The sequence below is a fragment of the Schistocerca nitens genome, chromosome 2 (genome assembly GCF_023898315.1).
Source record: "Schistocerca nitens isolate TAMUIC-IGC-003100 chromosome 2, iqSchNite1.1, whole genome shotgun sequence".
Lineage (NCBI taxonomy): Eukaryota > Metazoa > Arthropoda > Insecta > Orthoptera > Acrididae > Schistocerca > Schistocerca nitens.
Window position 1 is genome coordinate 134,551,580 of NC_064615.1, and position 7,552 is coordinate 134,559,131.

At 43.3% G+C, this 7,552-nt stretch overlaps 1 pseudogene; it reads left to right on the plus strand.

The window, feature by feature from the left end:
* The first annotated feature begins 755 nt into the window (after nt 1-755).
* LOC126237687 (5S ribosomal RNA) lies at nt 756-873 on the plus strand (annotated as a pseudogene).
* The last annotated feature ends 6,679 nt before the right edge of the window (nt 874-7,552 follow it).

The following is a 7,552-nucleotide window of genomic DNA, read 5'->3' on the forward strand; positions in this document are numbered from 1 at the left end:
TGCAACAGATCTGGTTAGTAGACCGAGATAGTTAGATGAAGCCTCGTCGTTCCAAAGCCGGCGAATACTAAAGGATGCCCAGCGTCGTGTCAGCGAACGTTTTGGCTCAGACAAATGTTGTTCCCCAGTACGTTATATATCAGCCGTTGACACGTGATACAAAGACATTGAAACACCTTGCGTATACAGGGCACCTCTCTTGTGGGTCATCAGGGGCATTTGTTCTGGTATTTCAGCAGATATTTGCAATTTCTATTTTTCAGTATGTATCTCGTGTTAGCTCAAACAAATAGCGCTCATCAAGTCCTTCATGCGACCCTCAGTGCCGAGAGAAAGCGTCGGTTTGTTTCCCGTTACGAGCAAACTGATATTTAAAGCGGAGTTTTACGTGCCCATTCAGTTGAGCGGTCCCACATTAGTCTAGTGCGATATTTGCTATATCGATTTGCATCCTCGTGGACAGTAAAACTCGAAGAATGCTAACGCCATACAGCAGCGCTGTTCTAGCTACTGCTGGGGTACTGAGTTTTCTTCATGTTTTGCTGTCCACTGTAATACAAGTGTTACCTCTTAAATAAAAATATATTTCACCGTTTTTTACTTATTTCACATGCGTGACGACCATTTCACTTGTGGAAGAAACATTTGACAAACATCTATTATTTTTCTGCAGCTGAACGCCTCATGAAATAAATTTTGTGTATGAACCAATCTAAATACCGTATAAATATTTTATGTGACTTTTGGCTATATATGGCAACGGCTTTACCGCAGTGGATACACCGGTTCCCGTCAGATCACCGAAGTTAAGCGCTGTCGGGCGTGGCCGGCACTTGGATGGGTGACCATCCTGGCCGCCATGCACTGTTACCATTTTTCGGGGTGCACTCAGTCTAGTGAAGGTAATTGAGGAGCTACTCGACCGAATAGTAGCGGCTGCGGTCAAAGAAAACCATCGTAACCTCCCGGAAAGCGGTGTGCTGACCACATGCCCCTCCTATCCGCATCCTCATCAGTGGATGACACGGCGGTCGGATGGTCCCGATGGGCCACTTGTGGCCTCAAGACTGAGTGCTTGGCTATATACGTTTGGCTGCATATACGTTTAAAATTGTAACATATCATGTATTGAAGACTGGCTAAGTGGATAATGTCCCGGCGGGGTTAGGGATTTTCTCTGCCTCGTGATGACTGGGTGTTGTGTGATGTCCTTAGGTTAGTTAGGTTTAAGTAGTTCTAAGTTCTAGGGGACTGATGACCATAGATGTTAAGTCCCATAGTGCTCAGAGCCATTTGAACCATTTGATAATGTCCGAATGTTGCAATTAAAATAAAAGATGTTGCAGTGCCTGTGTTATTAACAACTACGATGCACTGTTCCATCGGACAGGCACGCAATATCGTATTTATCCGCCGACACCGGACAGGCGACTTTCAAGTAAAACGTCTCCCCTGTACGGGAATATACGTTATGGATGTACGAGGACACATTGTAGACACTTGGTTGAAGACATGTGGACGTCTGAGACTGGCCGTAGGTTGTGCTTGCATAACTTAATAGTAAGGCGACCGCTCGCTATAAGCGGGAAATACGGGTGAGTCCCGGTCCGGCAAAAATTTTCATTGTCGTCATTCCGTTGCACAGCTGATGGTTGTCTATATTCGCAACTGCGACTACAATTAATTCAGAAAAAGAAACATTTACATATCGTTTTTTTAGATATGTACTACGCATTCTTGTTGTTGGACATATTTCGAAGAGACTTCCTAATGCTTAAATTTATAGTCATTGTTAACAAATTTTTCTTTTTCAGAAATGTTTTTCCCCTATTGTCAGTCTGTATTTTATTTCGGCCATCATCAGCTATTTTTCTGCTCAAACAGCAAAAGTCATCTACTACTATTATCTCATTTTGTAACCTAATTCCATTAGCATTAATAATTTATTTCGGCTGCATCCCACTACCTCTGTTTTCCCTTTGTTGTACAGGTCACCCCAATACACAAGAATGGAGCTAGAAGTAATCTGCTGAATTACATATCAATATCGCTGACACTGATTTGTAATAGTAATTTGTAACTTAAAATGTGTTCGAACATTATAACAGAAACCTCGAAGAAAGCGATCTATTGACACACAAAGAGCTTGGAGTCAGAAAATATCGTTCTTGTAAGACATAAGTGGTTCTTTATTCGCAAGAATTAATGGCTGGTATTAACAGGAAATATGAAGTTGTTTCCATATTTCTATATTTTCAGAAAGCTTTTGACACCGTTCCTCACAATCAAACAATGTAGTCCACACTGCTTCAGTGAGAGTCCACAGCTGTACAGATTGTGCAAAGAACGTGAGATTTTATGACTACATCGATCAAAACACAAGCATAATGAAATACCTAAAGAGACTCTGAACAAATATATTACAATATATTCAGACATTAAAACTGTGTGAATGTATAAGGCAAAAATGTTCTGCAAGTGAGTAATTACTCAGACTACTATGTCATACGGACAAACTGGTGAAAGTGACAAACAGACCGGGAAAGGAGTCTATGGAATGTGTGTCTATGGAACAGTTATAACAAGCTCATTTTCTATTGGTGAGAGAAATAATGAGCTTGTTATAACTATTCCACACTCACATTCCACAGACTTCTTCCATCCCCCTCTTCCCCTTTTTTACTGGCCAGTTCATCATATTCACCAGTTTGTCCATATAAAACAGTAGCCTGTGCCGTTAATTATTTGGACAACATATCTGGCATATACATTAATAAGGTTTTAATATTTGAATATACGGTAATATAACATTTATTTTTTTTTCGGAGTCTCTTTAGGTATTACGTTATGGTTGTGTTTTACATTGATATAGTCATAAAATCTCAGACATCTTTGTACAACAATCTTTGTACAACCATAAACTCTCTTTGAAGTTGTGCGGACTGTCTGTTTAGTATTAATCTATCTCACGATGGCCTAAGAAACCGAAAATCGGTTTATAACGAACTCTTAAATAAATATTATCGTGGAACATTTATACAGCGTATTCAGGTTTTTAATATGTCTATATTTCTCCAAGAACCGACGGAGTATTCCGCAAATGTTATGAAATGTGCTGATGTGTGTAATATTCACCTCCTGATAACCAGACCGCCACAGTCTTCCAGATACTCTGCTGTATCTGGCAGAATTAGAAATTCATCATCAAACCTCGAAGTTTTTCTTTTTAGGGATATCCGTAGAGATAATCATTTTTCGAAGTTAATGTGAAATAGTTTACAAAAACCAGCTTCAGTGTGTACGGCCGTCGAGGGACATTCTGGAGGGCCTCGGTATGAATGGAGACTCGTGAGTGGCTTTTATGGAGCCGACGTTTTCGGGAAACCGCAGTCGAGCCTCGTCCACCTGACCGAGGGCGGCAGAAACAAATGAAGAGGCGTCACGACTGGTGACGAGCTCGTACCGCACAAAGGCGTGGGCGGCGAGGGTGCCCGGGGGTGAGATCGGTAAGGGGAGGGGGGTGAGGCAGGGCAGCCACCTGGCCGCACAAAGCTCGTAGCCCGCCTGTAAATCACGCTGAGGCCGCCCGTGGTCCATTCATGAGCGCAGCCGATTCTCAATGGGGTACCTGCCGCGATCGCACCGCCAGCTCATCAAACTTCTCGGGGGACGTAAAATTCGGCACTTCGCACGGCCGACTTCCCCCGGTGGTCAGCCACCTCCTTCCGCAGTCGGACTTCTGGGAAAGCTAGATCGTGCTACGACACCACAAAGGAGCCTAAATACTGCGTCTGAGGCAGCCACATACATTACGCTGTCGGGTCGGAGTGTTAGGCCACCTGCTAGCATCCAGGGATACCGCCATCCGGAGTCCACCGAACACCTCTACAAAATGGAAGTCATTCATTCAGAGGCCTATAGGCTCTCCACGAGAGCTGGAGCCAAACTGTCTGGGAGTGATTCCCAGAACATCGAAGGGTGCATTCCAGAGATTTCACGCTGCGAACGTAACAATCTAGATGGTCTCACAGAAGACGGAAGCAATCTATTACTTCCTCTCACATAAATATTAAAAAACTACCATGGCGGTAAAATCAGAGCATTACAGTCATCTTCCCACGAGCTTTTCGTGAATGAAACAGAGGAGAGGGCGTGTGGAAGGGGAGACAGAAATCGTGGTTTCGTACCCTCCATAGTGATAATTACATGATACACAGAGATATCGGTGAGTGTTCATTGGAGGTGAGGGTATCATCTGGAGTGCCCCATGGAAGTGTGGTAGGTCCACTGTTGTTTTCTATCTACATAAATCATCTTTTGGGATGGGGTGGATAGCAATGTGCGGCTGTTTGCTGATGATGCTGTGGTGTACGGGACGGTGTCGTCGTTGAGTGACTGTAGGAGGATACAAGATGACTTGGACAGGATTTGTGATTGGTGTAACTAATGGCAGCTAACTCTAAATATAGATAAATGTAAATTAATGCAGATGAATAGGAAAAAGAATCCTGTAATGTTTGAATACTTCATTACTAGTGTAGCGCTTGACACAGTCACGTCGATTAAATATTTGGGTGTAACATTGCAGAGCGATATGAAGTGGGACAAGCATGTAATGGCAGTTGTGGGGAAGGCGGATAGTCGTCTTCGGTTCATTGGTAGAATTTTGGGAAGATGTGGTTCATCTGTAAAGGAGACCGCTTATAAAACACTAATATGCCCTATTCTTGAGTACTGCTCGAGCGTTTGGGATCCCTATCAGGTCGGATTGAGGGAGGACATAAAAGCAGTTCAGAGGCGGGCTGCTAGATTTGTTACTGGCAGGTTTGATCATCACGCGAGTGTTACGGAAATGCTTCAGGAACTCGGGTGGGAGTCTCTGAAGGAAAGGAGGCGTTCTTTTCGTGAATCGCTACTGAAGAAATTTGGAAAACCAGTATTTGAGGCTGACTGCAGTACAATTTTACTGCCGCGAACTTATATTTCGCGGGGAGACCACAAAAATAAGATAAGAGAGATTAGGGCTTGTACAGAGGCATATAGGCAGTCATTTTTCCCTCGTTCCGTTTGGGAGTGGAACAGGGAGAGAAGATGCTAGTTTTGGTACGGGGTACCCTCCGCCACGCACCGTATGGTGGATTGCGGAGTATGTATGTAGATGTAGATCTGTCAGGTGAAATACATTCATAACTCAAGACGAATGTAATAATCGCAATCCCGAAAAAAGCAGGTGCTAATATATGTGATATAACCAAGCCATCAGTTGAATAAATCGTGGTTGCAAGATACTAACAAGCATTGTTGACAAGTAACGAAAAGACTAGGACAAGCAAATGTAGCAGAAGATCAGCTTGAGTGCCTGGGAAATTTAGGAACATGCGAGGCAGTACTGACCTACCAGCTTCTCTTAAAGTGAATAAAGGCCAATACTACATTTGTAGGACAAAATATTTGACAATGTCGATTGGAACCCACCGTTTGAAATTTCGAAGGTAGCAGGTATAAATACACGGAGTGACAGGTTATTCAGTGTGTGCAGAAGCCAGACTGCTGTTATGAAAGTCGAAGGAATGCGGACGCGATCGAACCGCGGTACTGACGGTCTAGACATGGTTGAACTACAGACAACATGAGGCTTGTACCTCCTTCCTGGTCGAATGACTGAAACTTATTGGTTGTCGGACCCCCTCCGTCTAATAAGCGCTGCTCATGCGTGGTTGTTTACATCTCTGGGCGGGTTTAGTGACATCTCTGAACAGTCAAAGGGACTGTGTCTGTGATACAATATCCACAGTTAACTTCTACGTTCAGGAGTTCTGGGAACTGGGGTCATGCAAAACTTTTTTTGATGTGGATACGAAAGATGTCGAATACACGGGGCCGCGCGGGATTAGCCGAGCGGTCTCAGGCGCTGCAGTCATGGACTGTGCGGCTGGTCCCGGCGGAGGTTCGAGTCCTCCCTCGGGCATGGGTGTATGTGTTTGTTATTAGGATAGTTTAGGTTAAGTAGTGTGTAAGCTTAGGGACTGATGACCTTAGCAGTTAAGTCCCATAAGATTTCACACACATTTGAAGATTTTTTGAAGAGACGGGACACTGCGCTTTATGGAAACTCCAGCAGACAGGTGCCCTTGTCAACTTTTTTTTTTAAAGGCCTCGCAGCGTGTCGCATCACCTGTAGAATAGCCAAGAAGTATTCAAAAGCAAATAACCGGCTTAGTCTCATAAGAATTACGCGTACGTTTATAAATAGGCACCAGGTTACCTTATCAATTATGCGGCGTCCTCCACTTTTGTCAAAATGCGACCAGCCTACATAGATGCATCAGACAATAAATATGATTGTATGTCATGGTCCCGGCTACGTGCGTAGTACTAGGCATAGAAACGTATAAAGAGTATACGGCTAGTATACGCAGCCCACAGTAGATGGCACATGTAGGCGATAGGGTGCTATAGTTATTAGGTTTCCAGATATACTTACAAAGAGTGCTTAACATCATATTTTGCCAGTAAGTTGTTTCATTTTTTCTTGCTAGTCCAATTTTGCTAAATCGAGGTAATACCATCTATACGAAAAATTGCATTTTTTTGCTCGTAGGCCAATCTGAAGATGCCTTGTATAAGGCGAAACCTTTCATTGTAGGATGAATGAAATAAAATAAAAAATCCAGTTTTGCAAGCAAAACGGTTTCTTCTTTCATACCGTTTCAGTGTGTTAGTTGTTTTTTCTCTGTGTCTTCTTGCAAACTCATCACGTAGTTTACTGCCTGATGTCTTCTGCACGGTCCCAGCTCCGCCACTCAGTGGACTATGCCTATCTGTATAGTCTGTCCCTTTTGCTTCCAAGCATACACACATCAGTACTTGATCTGGTGCCCGGGGGAAAATAAGCATTAACGGCTGGCTTGTGCCACATATACTTCGAGTTGCTAACCAACCAAAAAAACATACTACTCGTAATAGGTATAATAATTAGTCAGCAAATACAGTAAATGCTGATATAATGTTGTTCAGTACACAGATCTCAGTCATCAATATACCGGGTGATCAAAAAGTCAGTATAAATTTAAAAACTGAATAAATCACGGAATGATGTAGATAGAAAGCTACAAATTGACGCACATGCTTGGAATGACATGGGGTTTTATTAGAACCAAAAAAATACAAAAGTTCAAAAAATGTCCGACAGATGGCCCTTCATCTGATCAGAATAGCAATAATTAGCATAACAAAGTAAGACAAAGCAGAGATGATGTTCTTTACAGGAAATGCTCAATATGTCCAGCATCATTCCTCAACAAAAGCTGTAGTCGAGGAATAATGTTGTGAACAGTCCTGTAAAGCATGTCCGGAGTTATGGTGAGGCATTTTCGTCGGATGTTGTCTTTCAGCATCCCTAGAGATGTCGGTCGATCACGATACACTTGCGACTTGAGGTAACCCCAAACCAATAATCGCACGGACTGAGGTCTGGGGACCTGGGAGGCCAAGCATGACGAAAGTGGCGGCTGAGCACACGATCATCACCAAACGACACGCGCAAGAGATC